This window comes from Mobula birostris, chromosome 24 (assembly GCF_030028105.1).
Source record: "Mobula birostris isolate sMobBir1 chromosome 24, sMobBir1.hap1, whole genome shotgun sequence".
Classification (NCBI taxonomy): Eukaryota; Metazoa; Chordata; class Chondrichthyes; order Myliobatiformes; family Myliobatidae; genus Mobula; species Mobula birostris.
The window spans coordinates 9,759,235-9,782,884 of NC_092393.1; the positions used below are offsets into that span (position 1 = coordinate 9,759,235).

At 42.8% G+C, this 23,650-nt stretch overlaps 1 long non-coding RNA gene across 1 annotated transcript in view; it reads left to right on the forward strand.

Annotated features, from left to right (window-relative positions):
* LOC140187337 (uncharacterized) overlaps positions 1-22,380 on the forward strand; it is a 40,376-nt gene extending 17,996 nt beyond the window's left edge. The window contains exons 2-3 of the long non-coding RNA XR_011883070.1: positions 16,089-16,228; positions 22,141-22,380. This is a non-coding gene — a long non-coding RNA (uncharacterized lncRNA). The remainder of the gene's footprint in view (positions 1-16,088; positions 16,229-22,140) is intronic.
* Positions 22,381-23,650: the final 1,270 nt, after the last annotated feature.

Sequence of the window (23,650 nt, forward strand, 5' to 3'; positions counted from 1 at the left end):
GGTGTCTGCCTACTGATCAACACTGCGTGGTGCTCGGACAGAGTGGCACTGACAAGCTCCTGCAGCCCGGACCTGGAACACCTGTTGGTGAAGTGTCGTCCCTACTATCTGCCACGGGAATTCACCTCTGTCATACTGACAGCGGTCTACATTCCCCCCAGGCGGACGTGGAGTGTACTCTGAACATACTGTATACCAACATCAGTGAACTTGAGACCAGGTATCCGAAGGCCTTGCACATTACAGCTGGGGACTTTAACCAGGCCAACCACAGAAAGGTGCTGCCAAAGTTATACCAACATATCTCCTGCCCCACTAGAGGCCTGAATATACTTGACCACTGCACACAGCAGTCAAGGATTCAAGGATGCCTACCGTTCCGTCCCATGACCTCACTTCGGAAAATTAGACCGTCAGGCTGTACCCCTCCTCCCGGCTTACAAACAGAAACTGAAGCGGGAGGTCACGATGTCAAAAGTGGTGTCGCTTTGGACGAGGTCCTCTGTGACTGCTTTGAATCGGTGGACTGGTTATTATTCAGGGACTCGGCAGCTAACCTTGATGAGTATGCCTCAGCTGTCACGGACTTTATCTGGAAATGCACGGAGGACTGTGTGTCTCGCAAGACGATCCGGGTATTCCCTAACCGGAAACCTTGGATGAATTATGAGGTCAAGTCCCTTTTGAAGGCTAGAACTGCGGCTTTTAGGTCCAGGGATACCAGTCGCTACACGGAATCCAGGCGTGAACTTTGGAAAGCCATTAAGGGCGCCAAGAGGCAATATCGAGCCAAGTTGGAAGCCCAGGCTAACCAGAGGGATGCTGGTAGACTATGGCAGGGTCTAAATGAGATCACTGGGCGCAAAGAAAAGGCTGAGAATATCAATAACTGTGGCGCTTCTCTTCCTGAGGAACTTAACCTATTCTACGCAAAATTCGAACAGAAGAGGAGTGTCCTGCTCCCTCCTGATGAACCGGACCTGGTGGCATCGAGGTTCATTGTCACCGAGGAGGACGTTAGAAGGGCCTTCCTGAAGATACATCCAAGGAAGGTGATGGGGCCAGGTGACATCCCGGGACGGGTTCTCCGGGCCTGTGCAAGCGAGTTAGCTGGAATGTTTGCTGACATCTTCATCTGCTCCTTGCTTCAGTCTAAGATCCCCTCGTGTTTTAAGAAGGCAATGATAATCCCGGTGCCGAAGAAGAGCAAGGTGGCATGCCTGAATAACTATTGACCTCTGGCTCTGACATCAATTGCTATGAAGTGCTTTGAGAGATTGGTTATGGCACACATCAACCACAGCCTACCGGTCAATCTCGACACTTTGCAATTCACCTACCAGAGCAACAGCTCAATGGCAGATGCCATCTCTATGGCCCTACATTCCTCCTTAGAATACCTGGAGAATAAAGATGCATACGTAAGGCTCCTTTTCATCGACTACAGCTCTGCCTTTAATACCATCATTCCAAATAAACTGATTCCTAAGCTCCGGAACCTGGGCTTTAGCACTCAGATCTGCAGCTGGATCTTCAACTTCCTCACAGATAGGACCCAGGCTGTAAAAATAGGGGACAGGCTCTCCTCTACAATCACTCTGAGCACCGGTGCCCCACAAGGCTGCGTACTCAGCCCCCTGCTGTACTCACTGTACACCCATGATTGTGTAGCCAAGTTTCCATCAAACTCAATATATAAGTTTGCTGATGACACCACAATTGCAGGCCATATCTTGGGTAATGATGAGTTTGAGTACAGAGAGGAAATTAAGAACCTGGTGGCATGGTGTGAAGACAATATCCTATCCCTCAACGTCAGCAAGACGAAGGAATTGGTTGTTGACTTCAGAAGGAATAGCGGACCGCAGGACCCCATTTACAAGCGTTAAATTCCTCGAGGTCAATATCACAAATGACCTGACTTGGTCCAACCAAGCAGAGTCCACTGCCAAGAAGGCCCACCAGCACCTTTACTTCCTGAGAAAGCTAAAAAAATTTGGCCTTTCCTCTAAAACCCTCACTAATTGTTATAGATGCACCGTAGCAAGCATTCTTCTAGGGTGCATCACAACCTGGTATGGAAGTTGTCCTGTCCAAGACCGAAAGAAGCTGCAGAAGATTATGAACACAGCCCAGCACATCACACAAACCAATCTTCCGTCCTTGGACTCACTTTACACCGCATGCTGCCAGGATAATCAAGGGCACGACCCATCCAGCTAACACACTTTTCATCCCTCTTCCATCCGGGAGAAGGCTCAGGAGCTTGAAGAGTCGTATGGCCAGATTTGGGAACAGCTTCTTTCCAACTGTGATAAGACTGTTGAATGGATCCTGACCCGGATCTGGGACGTACCCTCCAAATATCTGGACTTGCCTCTCAGTTTTTTTTGTACTATCCTACTTTCCCTTTTCTATTTTCTATTTATGATTTATAATATAAATTTTTAATATTTACTATCGATTTGTAATCCAGAGAGCGCGAAGCACAGAATCAAATATCACTGTGATGATTGTACGCTCTAGTATCAATTGTTTGATGACAATGTAGTATAAAGTATATCTCATGGTCTTATGATGTTATCAAATAACCATTTCACTTCATAGAAAAGAAGCCCTTTTTGTCATTGGTTCTCAACATTATTGATCCAAAAAAACTAATTTGTAAGTAAGTATACCATCAATTCATCCTTCACCTTATTTCTGCTAACTTGTTACCCCAGTCTAAATGTAGTCTCATGTGCAGCAGCTTCCTGGTAGTCAAAAAGCCAAGAAATCCTACAAAAGACTTTACTAAAATTCCTTTTCTGAAGTAAATTGTGTTAAATTATTTCCCAACTGATTTGAAGAGCTCGAGAGCAGCTTTGGGCTGGGCGACGAAATCTGGGCCCAGAGCAAGTCGCTGGGCAGCATGGTCTAGGTCCGGGGCCCTTCGCAGCAGTGATGCCTGAGTCCTAGGTAGAAGATACAGGTGCTTCAGGACTCTCAGCACCTTTTTCAAGAACAGTTACTACCCCTCAACCATCAGGTTCTTAAACAAAAGGGGTAACTACACTCCTTTAAGAACGCTCTTGTTATTTCATGCTCATTATTTATTGCTATTTATTTATTATCCACATTTGTAGTTTGTTTGCAGTTTACAGATCCTTTTCTTTTTAAATCTTTTTATTAATTTTCCAAAATTATAAACAGAGTAACAATATTGATACAAAGAGATTGGAATTATCTTATTGTTGATAAACATGTACAAAAAAGACTTCAAATAATACAGGTGTAATTGTCTTCCAAACTCTTAATATAGTTAATCATAGAGAAAAAAGAAATTAAAAAAAAATGGAAAGAAACCCCCACCCTGCAAAAAATACAAAAAAAAATTAAATACTAAACCCAAAAAGAAAGCAAACGGAACAAAACAAGGCTGGACCAATATCTTAAATTGAATACATTCAATAATGTCGTCAACTCTGTTCCTCTATTCATATATTTTAAGTTAATAAGAAGGATTTGGAAAAGGTCAAGTTACATCATATTAAAATGTTGAATAAATGGTTTCCAAGTCTCTTCAAATTTAACCGAAGGATCAAAAATGTCATTTCTAATTTTTTCTAAATTTAAACATGATATAGTTTGGGAACACCATTGAAATGTGGTAGGAGGATTGGTCTCCTTCCAATTCAATAAAATGGATCTTCTGGCCATTAAAGTAACAAATGCGATCATCTGACAGGCTGAAGAGGATAAAGATCTATGTTCTGTCATTGGCAAACCAAAAATTGCCGTAATAGGATGGGGTTGTAAGTCAAAACGCAAAACTGTTGAAATAATAACAAAAATATCTTTCCAGAATTTTTCCAAGAGAGGACAGGATCAGAACATATGAGTCAAGAAAGCTACCTCAGAGTGACACAAATAGGGTTTATATGGGAATAAAAATGAGCTAGTTTATCTTTAGACATATGGGCCCTATGCACTACCTTAAATTGTATTAACATATGTTTAACACATATAGAGGAAGAGCTAACTAATTGAAAAATTTTATCCCATTTCTCTATAGGTAGGCGAAGTTGAAGTTCCCTTTCCCATTCATTTTTAATTTATCAGATTTACCTGGCTGTAATTTCATAATTATATCATAAATAGTTGCTATTAATCCCTTCTGAAAGGGATTTAAACCTAAAATCTTATCGGTGATATCAGTAGGCTGTGAAATCAGAAAGGTAGGCAGAGTGGTATTTAAAAAGTTTCTTATTTGTAAATATCTAAAAAAAAAAGGGGATCTGGGCAAATTATATTTATTAGATAACTGTTCAAAAGACATGAAACAGTTATTCAGAAATAAGTCATGGAAACATGTTCATTTTCCATATCAAAAAGGCTTGATCCATAACCGAGGATTGAAAAAAATTAGATATAATACGGCTTGATAATATAAATTTGTTCAAACCAAAAAATTTACAAAATTGAAACCATATTCGTAATATATGTTTAATTATTGGATTAAGCATTTGTTTATTCATTTTAGATAATACAAAAGGCAGTGAAGTTCCTAGAATGGAAGCCAGAGAGAACCCTTGTACAGAGTAACCTTCAAGGTTTACCCATTGTGGACTTGGAATTATATTCCAATCTTGTGTCCAAAATATTAATTATCGAATACTAATTGCCCAATAATAGAATCTTAGATTAGGCAATGCTAAACCACTAACTTTCTTGGACTCCTGTAAATATATTTACTTAACCTGGGATTTTTATTCTGCCATATATAGGAGGAAATTTTACAATCAATAGTATCAAAAAAAGATTTAGGAATAAAAGTTAGTATCGCTTGGAGTAGATATACAAATTTAGGTAGAATAATCATTTTAATAGCATTGATTCGGCCAATCAGTGATAGAGACAATGGAGACCATTTAGTAATCAGTTGTTTAACCTGACTGATTAACGGTAAAAGATTGAGCTTGAATAAGTCCTTATGTCTCTTAGCAATTTTAACTCCCAAATAAGTAAAGATTCAAGATTCAAAAAACTTTATTGTCATTCTAACCATATATCAGCTCTGCAGGGCAGAATGAGACAGCATTTCTCAGGGGCAGTGCAATCATAACATAACAAATGCAACACTAAATAATAAACATAACAATAAATAGTAAAACACAACTGCCACATGTCAGTTAAATCAGTTATAAGTGTCCAGTGCAAGTTAAAAGTGTCCAAAGCATAGTCAGGTAGAGCAGCTATTTAGCAGTCTGACTGCCTGTGGGAGGAAGCTGTTTAGTAGCCTTGTGGTTTTAGTTTTGACGCTCCTGTAACGTTTGCCTGATGGCGGAAGAACAAACAGTTCATGGAGAGGGTGTGAGGGGTCTTTAATGATGTACCGTGTCTTCTGGAGGCATCGATTCTGAAAGAGGTCTTGGACAGAAGGTAGGGAGACCCCAATAACCTTCTCTGCTCCCCTAACCACCCTCTGCAAGGCTTTTTTGTCGACAGCACTGCAGCTGGAGTACCAGGTTGTGATGCAAAAGGTCAGCACACTCTCAACTACACCTCTGTAGAATGTAGTTAAGATGTTAGTGGGGAGTGATGCTTGTTTAAGCTTCCTCAGAAAGAGCAATCTCTGCTGGGCCCGTTTCACAATCCCAGTGGTGTTCCTGGACCAGGGTAAAATAGTCAGTAATCACTCTGAATGGTGAACATCTATAAATGGGAACCTGCATATTTAATGGAAAAAGTTCACTCTTACCAAGATTCAGTTTGTAACCAGAAAAACTGCTAATCTGAGCAAGCAGAGTTAATATTGCCGGAATGGATTTCTCAGGGTTAGCAGTTTACAGATCCTGATACTCACTGTTTACAGATTCTGTTTACAGTTACTATTCTATAGATTTGCTAAGTATGCCTGCAGAAAAAAAATCAGTGTTGTGTATGTGACATATGTACTCAGATAATAAATTTTACTTTGAACTAGGGTGAGGTACTGCTTAGATAATTTAAATGCTGGCCCTGATTGGAGGGAAAAGCCAATTTCGTCCACTCTCTGAAATGTTCACTCCTCTGTCCAGGGCACTGGAGCCATTCACTGTTCTGTTTTTGGTCAATTTCAACACTGGCCCAGATAAACTGAAAAGGCAGGGTGTCAGGATCTGGGGCGAGAGCTGATTTTGCTGGCTCACCGCAATGGTCACTCCTCTATCCATGGCACTGAGGATATAAAGACTGCCCCAGCTGTTGTGCTCCATGCCTGCTAATACGATGAACTAAGGCATTGGGCCTGCTCTGGACTACTCCGAGTTGGATCTGAGGACTCATTTTTGGTTCAGAATGCTGTTGTTCACTTCAATTGTTTGCACGACTTGCATTTTTTTCTTTCTCTTGCGCATCGAGTTTACTTCTATTTTTATTCTTTTATTTTTTTTAAATTGGGTTCTTTTGGGTTTCTTGCTTTGTGGCTATCTGTGAGCAAGGGAATTTTAAGGTTGAATAATTCATGCATTCTTTGATAATAAATGTACTTGAATCTTGAATCTAAATGTACTACCCTTATGACATGCACCTCTGATTTCCTAAGTTATTAATGACCAATATTTCAGCTGCTATGTGGTTGCCTATGAATAACTCCTAATATTTATTTTTGCCTCTTGCTGTATCTCAGCTCCATTTTAATTTATTCTAACCCTGCATCATGATCAATCACCTATTCCCAACATATGTAACTAAGTAACCAGCAACATGACAACATTATAGCTGTTGAATAATAAAAATATATTTAAATTTGCTGTTCCAGTGCCTGTTTAATTTCTACCGATCTATCTGACAATCTAACAAACAAGGTTTCACTGTCCTGTTATCATTTTGATCTCACCTTAGATTCACTGACACTCTTCCTAAGAATGTACATTGACATCCTGGCATATAGGCAGAGACTGAGAACTGGTGAGGACTGAGGACTGCAAAGGTATGGTCTAGGGAAGCAGAAGAGAGTTTACAGAACTGTTTTGAATCAGTGGACTGCATCGTATTCAGGGATTCATCTTCAGATTTGAATGAATATGTCGCGGTCGTTCACTGGCTTCACCAAAACCAGTGTGGATGAATGTGCACTTTTGAAAACAAAGCAAGTCCTCCCAAGACAAAAGCTTTGGATGAACCAAAAGAAATGCAGTCTATTAAGGGAAAGACTTGTGGCATATAAGACCAGTGGTCCAGAACCCTTCAAGAATTCCAGCTATGACCTACAGCAGTGCATCATAAGAGCAAAAAAGAGACAGTCAAATGCACAATAACTTTGGCAGGGTTTTATGAAATTACTCCCAAAAAGGAGAAATGTAACAGTGTAATGGCAGCAATATTTCACTCTCCAAATGAGCTCACTGCCTTTCTGCATGCGTTTAAAAGGAGAATAATACCACATCTATGTGAATCCCTGCAGCTTCTGGTGACCCTGTGATCACTGTCAGTGCATCTGATGGTGTACCTGGCAGGGTACTGAAAATCAGTGCTAACCAACTGGCTGGAGTATTCATGGATATTATCAACCTCTCACTGATGCAGGGCGTCAATCATGATGGTGCCCAAGATGAGCAGAGTGAGCTGCCTCAATGACTATCGCACAGTGGCACTCACATCTTCTGTGATGAAGAGGTTGGTCACAGCTAAGAATTTAGCAAGGACCAGCATCTGCTGCAATTTGCCTACTGTGACAACTGGACTACAGCAGATGTAATCTCACTAACTCTCCACTGTACTTTGAGCTGCCTGAACAACAGCAACACGTACGAGAGGCTGCTGGGTACTTTGCATCTGTCTTCACTGTGGGAGACACTAGTAGTGTTCCAGGGGTCCATGAGTGTCAGGGAACAGGAGTGAGTGCCATTGCTATTACAAAGGGAAAAAATACCAGGCAAACTAAAAGATCTTAAGGGTGATAAGTCACCTGGACCAGATGGACTACATCCAAGAGTCCTGAGAGAGGTTGCTGAAGAGATAACAGATGCATTGGTCATGGTCTTTCAAGAATCACTTGATTCTGGCATGGACCCTGAGGACCAGAAGATTGCAAATGTCACTCCACTCTTTAAGAAGTGAGGAAGGCAAAAGAAAGGAAATTATAGGCCAGTTAGCCAGACCTCAGTTGTTGGGAAAGTGCGGGAGTCTATTATTAAGGATGAGGTTTTGGGATACTTGGAGATTAATGATAAAGTAAGTCAAAGTCAGCATGATATCTGTAAAGGGAAATCTTACCTGACAAATCTATTATAGTTCTTCGAGGAAGTAACAAGCAGGGTGGACAAAGGAGAGGCAGTGGATGTCATTTACTTGGATTTTCAGAAGGCATTTGATAAGATGCTACACATGAGACTACTTAATAAGATAAAATCCTGTGGCGTTAGAAGAAAGATACTGGCATGGATAGAGGAATAGCTGACGGGCAAGAGGCAATGAGTGGGAATAAAGGGGGCTTTTTCTGGTTGGCTGCCAGTGACTAGTGGTGCTCCTCAGGGGTTATTATTGGGACTACTGCTTTTCACATTGTTTGTCAATAATTTGTATAATGGAATTGATGACTTTATTCAAAATTTGCAGATGATACGAAGATAGGTAATGCTGAGGAAGCAATACAATTGCAGCAGGACCTAGACAAATTGAAAGAATGGGCAAAAAGTGGCAGACGGAATTACAGTGTTGGGAAATGGATGATAATGCAGTTTGGTAAAAGTAGTATTATCTAAATGGAGAGAAAGTTCAAACATTAGAGGTGCAAAGAGACTTAGGAGTCCTTCTGCAAGAATCCTAGAAGGTACATTTACAGGTTCAGTCTGTGGTAAATAAGGCAAATTCAATGTTGGCATTTATTTCAAGGGGAATAGAATATAAAAGTAAGGCGATAATGCTGAGCCTTCATAAGACACTCATCAGGCTGCACTTATTCGAGCTCATAGGACTAGATGTTTCAATCTCTTTGACAAGCAGATCCTAACTCGGGTCATAGCATAGAGATCTTGAGATGGGGCTTGGTGGGTGGCAGATGCTTTCCCGGGCTCGTCAGGTAGATGTTTTGTCAATAAAGCCCACTACATGTTCAGAGGGCTCAACAGTGCAACCTGGCATCCTGGCATCCCAGGTGCCCCCCTTCACATCTGGCCATGCACTGGGTCATTTCAGGGCCCCCCTGTCACTCCTCTTCATCCATAACAAGTGGTTGCTTCACTCTGCTACCTCTGAGATTTCTTTTATAGCTTGCCGCTTGCCGCTGGCCCTGGCCTCAGACTCCCAATCCCTTCAGCAATCTGACCATGGAATTAGCCACAAATTCTTGGCAGCCAACCTCTACTGGGAAACTCTGCACCTTCCATCCACGCTGCTTAGAATTTGTGGCCAGCTCAGTGAATCTTACATGTTTCCGTTCATACGCCTCACAGACTGCATCTTCCCAGGGCACTGTGAGCTCTGAGATTACTACAGCCTTCAGACTGAGCCCCATATCTCAGGAAGGATGTGTTGCCATTGGAGAGAGTCCGGAGAAGGTTCATGAGAATGATTTCAGGACTGAAGAGGTTAACATATGAGGAGAGTTTGGCAACTATGGGCCTGTACTCACTGGAATTTTGAAGAATGTGGCGGGAGGAACCTCATTGAAATCAACCAAGTAATAAAAGGACTAGATAGGGTGGATGTGGATAGGATACTTCCTGTGATGGGGGTATCCAGAACAAGAGGGCACAGACTGAAAACTGAGGAGCAACCTTTTAGAAGGAGGAATTTTTTTTCAGCCAGACAGCAGCAAATCTATGGAATGCTCTGCCACAGACTGCAGTGGAGGCCAAGATCGTGGGTATATTTAAGGCGGAAGTTGATAGTTTCTTGATTGGTCAGGCCATCAAAGGATATGACGAGAAGGCAAATGTATGAGGTTGAATGGGATCTGGAATCAGCCATGATGGAATGGTGGAGCAGACTAGATGGGCTAAATGGCCTAATTCTGCTCTTACATCTTATGGTCTTATGGTATTTGACTGTATGTAAGGTGCCTCTGACAGTAACTCATAAAGTAGTGATTGTGGGGGGCATGGTTAGTGTATGGAGGGGTGGTTAATGGATGGAGGTGCTGATCAGTCAGATAGCTTGGGAGAAGACTTTTTGAGCCTGGTGGTCCTGGTATCAAAGCTGCATAGCCTTTTCCCCAATGTGAGTAGGACAAACTGTCCCCCCTCACTGGACCCCCAGCAGTTCGCGTACCGTCCCAACTGTTCAAGAGACAACGCCATTGCTATCACTCTCCACCTGGCCCTAACTCACCTGGACAGAAAAGACACGCATGTTCGAATGCTGTTCATAGACTTCAGTTCAGCATTCAACACAGTCATTCCTCAGAAACTGATTGGAAAGCTGAGCCTACTGGGCCTGAACACCTCCCTCTGCAACTGGATCCTAGACTTCCTGACTGGGAGATCTCAGTCAGTCTGGATCAGAAGCAGCATCTCCAACACCATCACACTGAGCACGGGGGCCCCCCAGGACTGTATGCTCAGTCCACTGCTGTTCACTCTGCTGACCCACGACTGTGCTGCAACACACAGTTTGAACCACATCATCAAGTTCGCCGATGACACGACCGTGGTGGGTCTCATCAGCAAGAACGATGAGTCAGCATACAGAGAGGAGGTGCAGAGGCTAACAGACTGGTGCAGAGCCAACAACCTGTCTCTGAATGTGAACAAAACAAAAGAGATCGTTGTTGACTTCAGGAGGACACAGAACAACCACTCTCCGCTGAACATTGACGACTCCTCCATAGAAGTCGTTAAGAGCACCAAATTTCTTGGTGTTCACCTGGCCGAGAATCTCACCTGGTCCGTCAACACCAGCTCCATAGCAAAGAAAGCCCAGCAGCATCTCTACTTTCTGCGAAGGCTGAGGAAAGTCCATCTCCTACACCCCATCCTCACCACATTCTACAGAGGTTGTATTGATCCTGAGCAGCCACATCACTGCCTGTTTTGGAAATTGCACCATCTCGGATCGCAAGACCCTGCAGCGGATAGTGAGGTTTGCTTAGAAGATCATTGGGGTCTTAGAGACACTTACACCACACGCTGCATCCATAAAGTAAACAGCATTATGAAGGACCCCACGCACCCCTCATACGAAGTCTTCTCCCTCCTGCCATCTGGCAAAAGGCACCAAAGTATTAGGGCTCTCACGACCAGACTATGTAACAGTTTTCTCCCCCAAGTCATCAGACTCCTCAATACCCAGACTGACACCAACCTACAGCCCTCTACTGTGCATATTGTCTTGTTTATTATTTATTGTAATGCCTGCACTGTTTTGTGCACATTATGCAGTCCTGGGTAGATCTAGACTAGACATAGTTTAGTGTAGTTTTTGTATTGTTTCATGTGACCATGGTCCTGAAAAACGTTGTCTCATTTTTACTGTGTACTGTTGCAGCAGTTATGGTCGAAATGACAATAAAAAGTTACGTGACTTGAGGATTCTCCGACACCTTCCTATATATATATGTCTTTAATGTTGTGTAGGCAGTTCATCTATCCTGTCCACTGCAGTACACTTTCCATACCCAGTGATACAGCATGTTAAGATGCTCCCAACTGTGCATCTGGAGAAGGTCATGAGAATTGATGTGCATAGTCCGGTTCTCTTCAGAAAATAGTGACTTCGGGGAGCTTTTTTGTCTGTGCAGGATGTGTTCTGGACCATGAGAAGCTGTGTGAGATGTACACTCCCAGGAGTCATCCCTCAGACAAATGTACACGGGCAGGCAGTGCCCGGTGTCAGGACTAAACCCTCACTGCTGGAGCTATGAAGCAGCAGTTCCTCTACTTACAGCACTGTGAAGCTCAAAATGCAAGAATCACAGCAGACTGAAAACCTGAAAATAACTGAAGGCAGAAGGGTGTCAATGTGTAATAATGCAGGCAAACAGGATCTCTCTCACAGTCTCCCCAGCACAACACATCTTTCAGGTTCAATGACTCCATTCTTTCACTCTATGATTACGATCAATGACGCTATGACTATGATTATAACTCAATGATTTTGTGACTCTGTCCCCATGTTTCTGTACCATGTCTTATTTATTCTATGAATGTGAGACGCTGTTGCTCTGTGACTCACAACTCCGTGACTCCACTGTGACCTTGTTCTTACTTGTGAAAGGAAAGCAGGAGGTCACAATACTGTCCACAACCAATGGAATACATTGAATATAATCGACATTGTCAAGCCGAACACTCCATCCCCAGCAACATTCTGGAAACAACATTGCCAAGGTACAGTAAGAATTAACTATGTTCCTTTTGAGGATTGGCAAGAAACGCTCGGCCAGATAACCATGAGGAAGGGGGTGAGCTGATTGACTTGGAGCCCTCTGTAGCATGATCAACCGGGTTGATATCAGTAGGAACATAGTTCCATTGTCTCTCCTGAGTTGTTTGCTTGATATGTTTGATCCTATTATGTACATAAAGATAGAATCTCCTTTTTTCATTAAATATATAACTGAGCGCAACCTTGTTTTCAGTAAAGACCTTGCTATCATCTAGTTCTGTGTCTAGCTCTTTGGTCATCATCTCTGCCATTTCAACTGATGGAACAGCAGCACTGAGTTCAAGCCTTGTGAGGTCTGGTTTGGGAATAAGTTTTGCCTTGTCCAGCATGAATCCAATGTCAATACATCCAGCAGAGCCTCTGAACTTCAGATACACAACAGAGCCATAGTTTTATTGATGCATCACAGAAGATGCAGACCTGTTACTTCTGAGATTGTAGATAGTGGGATTTGAAGCCTTTAAAATCCTGAAGGGAAGAACATCATTGCTCATGTTTCTTGAGAATGAGAGGGACAACCCACTATTCATAGTCAATAGCACACCACGACACTTAAAGGATCTTTCAGTGTCAGTGACCTGGAAAGTAAGGGTGTTGGTAATGAAGTCCCATCGAAGGCCCAGAGTGCACTGCGTAGGTGAGAGGTCCTGTCCAAGGTCAAGATTCTGTAGCTATTTGGCCAGAGCTGATAGAAACATAGAAAATAGGTGCAGGAATAGGCCATTCGGCCCTTCGAGCCTGCACCGCCGTTCAGTACACTCATGGCTGATCATCCAACTCGGAACCCTATAACTGCCTTCTCTCCATACCCCCCGATCCCTTTAGCCACAAGGGCCTTATCTAACTCCCTCTTAAATATAGCCAATGAACTGGCCTCAACTGTTTCCTGTGGCAGAGAATTTCACAGATTCACCACTCTCTGTGTGAAGAAGTTTTTCCTAATCTCGGTCCTAAAAGGCTTCCCCTTTATCCTCAAACTGTGACTCCTCGTTCTGGACTTCTCCAACATCGGGAACAATCTTCCTGCATCTTGCCTGTCCAATCCCTTTAGGATTTTATATGTTTCAATAAGAGTATAAGCCTAGTTGATCCAGTCTTTCATCATATGAAAGTCCTGCCATCCCAGGAATCAATCTGGTGAACCTTCTTTGTAATCCTTCTATGGCAAGGATGTCTTTCCTCAGATTAGGGGACCAAAACTGCACACAATACTCCAGGTGTGGTCTCACCAAGGCCTTGTACAACTGCAGTAGTACCTCCCTGCTCCTGTACTCGAATCCTCTCGCTATAAATGCCAGCATACCATTTGCCTTTTTCACCACCTGCTGTACCTGCATGCCCACTTTCAATGACTGGTGTATAATGACACCCAGGTCTCGTTGCACCTCCCCTTTTCCTAATCGGCCACCATTCAGATAATAATCTGTTTTCCTGTTTTTGCCACCAAAGTGGATAACCTCATAGTTATCCACATTAAATTGCATCTGCCATGAATTTGCCCACTCACCTAACCTATCCAAGTCACCCTGCATCCTCCTCACAGCTAACACTGCCGCCCAGCTTCGTGTCATCCGCAAACTTGGAGATGCTGCATTTAATTCCCTCATCTAAGTCATTAATATATATTGTAAACAACTGGGGTCCCAGCACTGAGCCTTGTGGTACCCCACTAGTCACTGCCTGCCATTTTGAAAAGGTCCCGTTTATTCCCACTCTTTGCTTCCAGTCTGCCAACCAATTCTCTATCCACATCAATACCTTACCCCCAATACCGTGTGCTTTAAGTTTGCACACTAATCTCCTGTGTGGGACCTTGTCAAAAGCCTTTTGAAAATCCAAATATACCACATCCACTGGTTCTCCCCTATCCACTCTACTAGTTACATCCTTAAAAAATTCTATGAGATTCGTCAAACATGATTTTCCTTTCATAAATCCACGCTGACTTTGTCCGATGATTTTACCGCTTTCCAATTGTGCTGTTATCACATCTTTGATAACTGACTAGCATTTTCCCCACCACCGATGTTAGGCTAACCGGTCTATAATTCCCCGGTTTCTCTCTCCCTCCTTTTTTAAAAAGTGGGGTTACATCAGCCACCCTCCAATCCTCAGGAACTAGTCCAGAATCTAAAGAGTTTTGAAAAATTATCACTAATACATCCACTATTTCTTGGGCTACTTCCTTAAGCACTCTGGGATGCAGACCATCTGGCCCTGAGGATTTATCTACCTTTAATCCCTTCAATTTTCCTAACACCACCTCCCTACTAACATGTATTTCCTTCAGTTCCTCCATCTCACAAGACCCTCTGTCCCCTACTATTTCCGGAAGATTATTTATGTCCTCCTTAGTGAAGACAGAACCAAAGTAATTATTCAATTGGTCTGCTATGTCCTTGCTCCCCATCATCAATTCACCAGTTTCTGTCTGTAGGGGATCTACATTTGTCTTAACCAATCTTTTTCTTTTCACATATCTATAAAAGCTTTTACAGTCAGTTTTTATGTTCTCTGCCAGTTTTCTCTCATAATCTTTTTTCCCCTTTCTAATTAAGCCCTTTGTCCTCCTCTGCTGAACTCTGAATTTCTCCCAGTCCTCAGGTGAGCCACTTTTTCTGGCTAATTTGTATGCTTCTTCTTTGGAATTGATACTATCCCTAATTTCCCTTGATCAGCCACGGGTGCACTACCTTCCTTGATTTATTCTTTTGTCAAACTGGGATGAACAATTGTTGTAGTTCATCCATGCGATCTTTAAATGCTTGCCATTGCATATCCACTGTCAACCCTTTAAGTGTCATTTGCCAGTCTCTGAGAAACGATGATGAGAAATGCTGTGTGACCTCAGCACTGTTGGATTCGATCCTAAGCAGTCTGAAATTAGACTGCGCCAACATGTTTTGTGCTACTTTCAGCACACTGACTGCTTCTTCTGCACTAGAAAATTATTTATGACCATCAATGTGGAAGTACCTCTCTACATACCTTTACCTCTATGCTTCAGTCTCTCTCTCTCTCTCGATAGCTGCCCTCTTAAGGCCATAGATTGGTGAGGGAGAGTTACCGAATACATGAACTCTCATGCAGTACTCCAGAATCTCAATGTCCAGTTAGTGATCATGAAACCACAAGAATCAGAGGGAGTCTCGATGGTTCTCTCTACTAGGAAGCAGTGGAACACTTGTGCAATGTCTGCCATCACTTTGACAGAATCAGTTCTGAAGTGCATGAGGACTCCTGAGCAGACTGTTATTGATGTCTGAACCCTGCAAGAGCACATTGTTTAGTGTGCACTTGAATCAAAGACAAATTAATACTTGTGCAAGTTTCTGGGGGTGGTAAGCACCAAAGTTGGACAAAACCAGTTTTTTTTGTTGGGATCTAGTGGAGGAGCTAACTCAACATGGTTGTTCCTGAAGAGTCTTCCCATAAACTCTATGTTCATTTCTGTTTTCCCTCTCAAAATGTGGATGAGGGACATGAATCAACTGAGGGCCTGGTAGGAGTTATCATGGTGAGTGAAAGGGAAAGAGAGCTACCCAACTGTTTGATTTGTCTTTGCCAAACTCTTTATTCATGATCTGAAGGAAAATATCATCTTCAATGGAAGGTGCCAGAGCACATTGATGGAATGATCTTTTGAGTGACAGAAGACCAGCTTGCCTAAATCTAGTGGAGCAGAGTTAAGTATGTCAAGGTGCTTGGTTTGCATACTTACAATCTTCTCTTTCATACAGATTCTACTCTCACTGGGTCTGAAATGGCTTGGGTTCTTCAGGACATTAGTCTTATATGTGCTGACAGTGGGCTGATGAACACCATCAAGGCAGAACTTCACTGACTATGAACCAACCCAAGTCCAGTTATTGGGCATAAGGTGTGTCGTGCCTCCCATTATGCTGCTCATATACCTAATGTGTCTCTGCTAAGCAACAGTGGAATCTCAGCAGAAGAGTCAGGTGGGGGAATCTTGTCAGTTATGTCCTGAAGATGTGAATGACCACGTGCAGCTTCAGGAGTTAGGATTTCATCCCTGTTGTTGGGAATATGATTGCACTCAATGAGTTGGCAAGGGTAAGCAGATTTCCACTCCTATTGACTCCACAACAAATCTACTGGCTTTTCTTCTGGCAAATCTGATGTTCCAGAACATGTCATTAGAAGGTATGGGGAGGCAGAACCTTGAGCACCAAATGTGTCAAAGAATATTGATTTTGCCAATTACACATTGCTCTGATTATCCAATACCACATGTGGTTTTGCTTTTTGATCAGGGTGTCCTTTTGGGTAGATGCTGACCAGACATATTCTAGAGCAGGATTTACCTTGGAAGCCTTCACCCATACCTCTGTGCGTGAGGAAGTAGCTACATCTGAGGATGTTCTGGTGGCTCCCCAGCATGCTCTGCTGTGGGTATGCTGGAACCAGCAGTAGTACAAGGTGCTGGCCCTGAATGAAGTGCTGGTTATTGTTGCAATCAGTGCAGTGTATGATAGCTTTACAGAGACATAACATTAGAGGGATGCCTATTGAACAAAGTGCTCAAAAATACTAAACATTAAATCTCAAATGAGGGCCGTGAGAAATCAGCCTGGGGGAAATTGCTGATTTGCCCCTGGCGTCGTCCAGGTAGGCAAGAAATAGATCCTAGATAGCTGAAAATTTTTTAATGAATTGGTTCTCAAGAACCTAAGTTTCTCCATCTGTATGACTGAGATCGTATCAGCCATCCATCTCCAAAAGGAAGGGGGAGAAGGTGATTTCCATTCCCTCAAGATAAGTCTTTTGGCAACAATCATCCCCAGGATCAGAGACTGTTGTGTGGCTGCAGGGAAACAAATAATAGATTGCCAGCAGCCAGATATAGCGAGACCAGCTTCCAAGGAGAAGGATCTTTTACAGGCCTTTGAGTACCAGTCGAATATTTTGGACCAAGATCCAGTCAGTAATGGGCAAAACCAAAAGGTGTGTGACAATGTGGCCTCTGTCCCTTGGCATCTATCACACATTGGCGAGACAGAAGGGTAAATCCTGTGCAATTTAAGTTTAGAATAATGGAGACGGTGGACAACTTTAAACTGGATCAGTTGGTGCCTGCTGTTAACAAAGCAAGCCTGTATCATAGACAAACACTTATCCCAGGCAGCTTCAGAAAATTCAATGCCCAACTCCTCTCTCCAGGCGTCTCTAATCTTCACAGTAAACGCTACAGTGCAATTATCAAACAAACGTACAAACCTAGAAATGAGATGCCTGGAATCAGGAGGGTTCTTTCACATATCAAAAAACGTATGTTTCCCTGGAAGGATTTCAAAATTACAAATCCTAGATTGAATGTAGTGTCTAATTTGTAAGTAACGAAAAAAGTGTGAATGAGGCAGCTCAAATTTCTCTTTCAGCAGACTAAATGTTGCAAACCATCCCTCTATGTACAGGTCTTCAATAGAAACTAGACCCTTCTCCCTCCAAGCATGGTTTTATCTGACCATGAGGGTAGAAAGGAGTGATTGAAACAGATTGGTGTTTGTTCAGAGGTCTCTGGTAAATTCAGAACGCTCCTAATCTGATTTAGAATTCTGATGGAATTTTTCAAAACAAAACCAAACTTTTTGAAGTCCCAGGCTTCTCTAACTTGGAGAACAGCATGGCTGGCAAGGAGGAATTGACAACAGAGTTAGACCCCATACATAGCCACAAGGGAGCCCCAGGGTCTAGGTTATCCAGAGCCCCCTGTTGCCAAAACATTAAAGGCCTAGCATTAACAGCCCAATAATAGTGTCTAAATACAGGTAATCCCAGCCCTCCTTCAGACTTGGGCTTTTGTAGATGAATTTTTGAAATCCTGTGATTCCTATAATTCTAGATATAAGACAATATTATGGAGCTGATGTAAGAAAAATGGGGAGATTTTGTCAAAGATAGAGAAACCTAGGAAGGGAAACCATTTTAATTGAATTTATACGACCAATCATGGACAGGGGTAGGGTTTTCCAACTTTCTATATTCTGTTTAAGTTTTGAAATAAACCCTGCGAAGTTTAATTTGAATATTAATTTAGGATCTTTGGGGATTGTCAAACCAAGAAAAGTAAAGAGATCTTTAACTACTTTGAACGGGACACCTTCCCCGCGTGTAGTCGTTGGAGAGGGGCACAAAGTCACTTTTTGTCCAATTGATTGAGTATCCCGATAGTCTGCCAAAAGAGGTGATTAAATCTAGAAGAAGAGGGACTGACTTTTCTGAGTTTTGTAAGTAGAGTATCACACCATCAGCATATAAACTAATAAGTGTTTCAATACCTCCCACTTTCAAACCCAGAATATTTGGGTGACTTCTTATTTTTAAGGCAAAGCGCTCTACCGAGACGGCAAAAAGGGCCGGCGAGAGACGGCAACCCTGCAGGACTGAACGGTGTAGGGGAAACAGAGTTGTGTTGTCACCATTAGTTATAATAGAACACAATGGGCTGGCGTATATCAGCTTTACCCAAGATACAAATGACTCCCCGAACCCAAACCTGTACAGTGACTCAAACATGTAAGGCCACTTAATCTGGTCAAGAGCCTTCTATGCATCAAGGGATAAAATTGCTGCCCCATTAGCTTTCCCATGATCAGCATACATAGTATTAAGGAGGCACTTGACATTGGAAAAAGAGAACCTACCCGGGACAAATCCTGTCTGATCAGGATGAGTGATAGATGACAAATACTTATTTAGTTGGTTAGCCAGCATTTTAGTAATTACCTTTCTATTGAAATTCTGAAGTGCAATGTGCCTATAGCTGGCTGGGTCTGTTTCCTCTTTACCTTGTTTTAAAATGAGGGAAATGTTAGCCTCATACAATGTCCTAGGCAGGGCTTAGAGCAAGATATCATTCTAAGGAGAAGTGGGGCAAGGATATCACAGAATTTATTATAAAATTCACAGCCAAATCCATCTGGCCCAGCAGCCTTGCCGGACGGAAATTACTTAATGGCAGAAGTTATTTCTTCCAATGTGAAGTCAGAATCTGGGTCCTCCCTAGCAGCGTCACTATGTTTCGGCATTGCAAAAGCATCAAAGAAGTCATTCAAATCAGTTTGAGTGGCATTGCATTTAGAGCTGTAGAGTTCACTGTAAAATTCTTTAAAACAGTCATTTATCTCCTTGGGGTTAGTTAACAGGGTACCTGCCCTCGATCTAATGCAATGAATTGACCTCAGGGCCTGGGCGCCCCTGAGCTGCCGCGCCAGGAGCTCCTCAGGCTTGTCCCCCATCTCGAAATACTTTTGTTTTAATTTTAAGAGGAGGTTATTTATTTGACTACCGAAGATACAATTGTACTCATATTTAAGGTTCATTATTATAATCTTCAGAGGATTTCGAAGCCCGGTATGTCGCTTCGAGGGTTGGGAGAGTATTCTCAATCTCCAATAATCACCCTTCTCTCTCCCTCTTAGCAGCGGATTCATATGAAATTATATACCCACTAATTACAACTTTTAATATCTCCCAGAGTGTGGAATCTGACACCTCACTGTTATCGTTAATTTCTATAAAATCTTATAATCTGGTGGTGATATATTCTATAATTTTCTTATCAGTGAGTAGGGAGGGGTTAAAATGCCAGGAATAGATTCGTTTGGAAAGGGAGAGATTTAAGGTCATTGTCAAGGGGCTATGGTCAGAAATTAATCTATTGTGATATTTTGTATTGGTAACATGAGATATTAAATGAGAGTCAACCAAAAAATAATCTATTCTACTATAAGATTTGTGAACATGAGAATAATAAGAATAGTCCTTGTTGGTGGGATGTGGAACTGGCCAAATATCTACTAAATACCTAGATCTAATCAAATTATTTAGGACCTGCACTGACACGATATTTGAGGGTGGGCAGGAGGACAATCTATCTAAATATGGATCCAGGTAGCAATTCAAGTCACTGCTGATTATTATATTTGAATTACTGGCATCTGGAAGTAAATCAAAAACTTTCCTAAAAAAATTTGGCTGGTCTGTGTTTGGACCATAAATATTAGGGAAGGTTAGCGAAAACGAATTAATGGTGCCAGAAATCATAATAAACCTGCCGAGAGGATCTGTGGTCATAGAAGTGAGTTGAAATGGAATATTTTTCCTAAAGAGGATAGCCACACCACGGGCATGAGAAGTAAATGGTGACTGGTAAACCTGCGACATCCAGCTAGATCTCAATCTGCGTTGCTCAGTTACTTTGATATGTGTTTCCTGTAAAAAAGATCCACATCTGCAGGTAGAGATTTGAGATGTCTAAAAACTTTATCCCTCTTAACAACATGACTAAGGCTCTTAACATTCCACGAGACTATTGTAATATCTTTACCCCGCAGCTGCATTCTACTGCAAGACCTCTGCATATGAGAATAAAAAAGAGATTATTAGAGTTGAGCACAAACATCGTAAACAATGCAAATTAACTGGCAGCTTCATAAGAACACAACATACACCAAAAAAAATGTCTGAGCTATAAACAGGAACAACACACACCCTAACCCACCCCCTTTGTGTCTCCCTAAACCAGACACATAGTTCCCCATTTCCATCCCAAAAGGAGCTGCTGGGCAGGTAACTAACATTACACAATTATCACAAACCCCCTCTCCGAGAAAGTTTATGACACAAATTATATCATACCGTTAAACACATGCTATTAGGGCTGGGGAGAGTTATTTACCAACCCGTTGTTAGCGCTAACTTCGGTAGTTTGGCAGTCAGTGGTCTTGACTTTATTTGCCTTCAGCATTGTCAAACTTTTCCAGACACTTAGTTTAGATATACACTGTTGGCCTATGAATGAATAAAACATAAAAACATAGAAAATAGGTGCAGGAGTAGGCCATTCGGCCCTTCGAGCCTGCACCGCCATTTATTATGATCATGGCTGATCATCCAACTCAGAACCCCGCCCCAGCCTTCCCTCCATACCCCCTGACCCCCGTAGCCACAAGGGCCATATCTAACTCCCTCTTAAATATAGCCAATGAACTGGCCTCAACTGTTTCCTGTGGCAGAGAATTCCACAGATTCACCACTCTCTGTGTGAAGAAGTTTTTCCTAATCTCGGTCCTAAAAGGCTTCCCCTCTATCCTCAAACTGTGGCCCCTCGTTCTGGACTTCCCCAACATCGGGAACAATCTTCCTGCATCTAGCCTGTCCAATCCCTTTAAGATCTTATACGTTTCAATCAGATCCCCCCTCAATCTTTTAAATTCCAACGAGTACAAGCCCAGTTCATCCAGTCTTTCTTCATATGAAAGTCCTACCATCCCAGGAATCAATCTGGTGAACCTTCTTTGTACTCCCTCTATGGCAAGGATGTCTTTCCTCAGATTAGGGGACCAAAACTGCACACAATACTCCAGGGGTGGTCTCACCAAGGCCTTGTACAACTGCAGTAGTACCTCCCTGCTCCTGTACTCGAATCCTCTCGCTATAAATGCCAGCATACCATTTGCCTTTTTCACCGCCTGCTGTACCTGCAGTGAAAAACACGGTATAATAGTAATTTTATCGAGACCTCGGAGAGGAGCACCGATCAAACACGTCTAATCCATACGCATGCACACGGGCACCCCCACCCCCATACTTTCCTTTTTAAATCCTCCTTCAATTGTGGCTTTTGTTATTCATCACCCTTCATCTGCCTTCATTGACCATTGTGACATTTATTCCTCTCACCTCTCATCTTTCTCTGCAACTTAAAACATGCTTTTTCTGATGATAGATCATCCTGAAGCATTAATTCTGTTTTCTTTTTCACAGATGGTACCTAAGCTGCTGAGTATTTCCAACAAGTTCAGCTCCTGTCCTGGAGTATCATCATTGTGAACACAGAGGTTCAAAGGTTCATTTTATTATCAAGGTATGTGTGCAGAATACAACTGAGATTTGTCTTCTCCAGATAGCCATAAAATACAGAAAAAAACATAGTAGTTGAAAGAAAGACATCAATTCCGCCTGCATGAAAAGAAAAAGAAACAAAAACTCAAACCCCAAACCCCCCAACCCGCCAATCAGCAACAAAAAGAATGGAAATGAATTACAGCCCAATCCATAAAAATCAGAATTTTGGTAATATCCCCAGCAGCCCCTCCAAGGGCAGCGGCCACAAACCAGCCCCTTCAAGGGCAGTGACCACAAGCCACTGACCACGAACCAGCCCCTCCGAGGGCAGTGACCACAAGCCACTGACCACGAACCAGCCCCTTCAAGGGCAGTGACCACAAGCCACTGACCACGAACCAGCCCCTTCAAGGGCAATGACCACAAGCCACTGACCACGAACCAGCCCCTCCGAGGGCAGTGACCACAAGCCACTGACCACGAACCAGCCCCTCCGAGGCCAGCCACCAGAAGCCATTAACCACGAACCAGCCCCTCCGAGGCCAGCGACCAGAAGCCACTGACCACGAACCAGCCGCTCCGAGGCCAGCCACCAGAAGCCATTAACCACGAACCAGCCCCTCCGAGGCCAGCGACCAGAAGCCACTGACCACGAACCAGCCCCTCCGAGGCCAGCCACCAGAAGCCATTAACCACGAACCAGCCCCTCCGAGGCCAGCGACCAGAAGCCACTGACCACGAACCAGCCCCTCCGAGGCCAGCCACCAGAAGCCATTAACCACGAACTAGCCCCTCCGAGGCCAGCCACCAGAAGCCACTGACCACGAACCAGCCCCTCCGAGGGCAGCAACGATGAACCAGCGGCCTCGAGGGCAGCAACATACTTTTATTTATCTGATTAGATAATATTTCTCCTGATGGTTGCATCACTGCCTGGTATGGGAACTCCAATACAATAAAAATACAAGAGACTGTTGAAAGTGGCAGACTTAGCAGTTCTATCAAGGAAACTGTTCTTCCCACCATCAAGAATATCTACAAGAGGTGGTGTCTCAGAAAGGTGAATCCAGCATTAAGGACCTTCACTAACCAGGTGATGCTTTTTTTCAATGCTGCCACCAGGCAGGAGGTACAGGAGCCTGAAGATGCAAACCTCAAGGTTCAACAACAGTATTTTAGTGGGGAAGAAACCGTCAGGTTCTTGAACCAACTAGAAAAATGCTAATTCTTCTCCACCTATATTTTCTGCAATTTGTACAAATGTCATTCTGTTTGCATCTAGTATTTTGTCATGTAAATTGCATATGATTTAGGTTTAGCTAATTTATGTTGTTCATTTTTTATAGTAATGCACTACTGCTGCAGAAAGCTAATTTTTATTGCAGTTACCCTGGCAACAGATTTACCATTACTATCAATATCCTTGGGT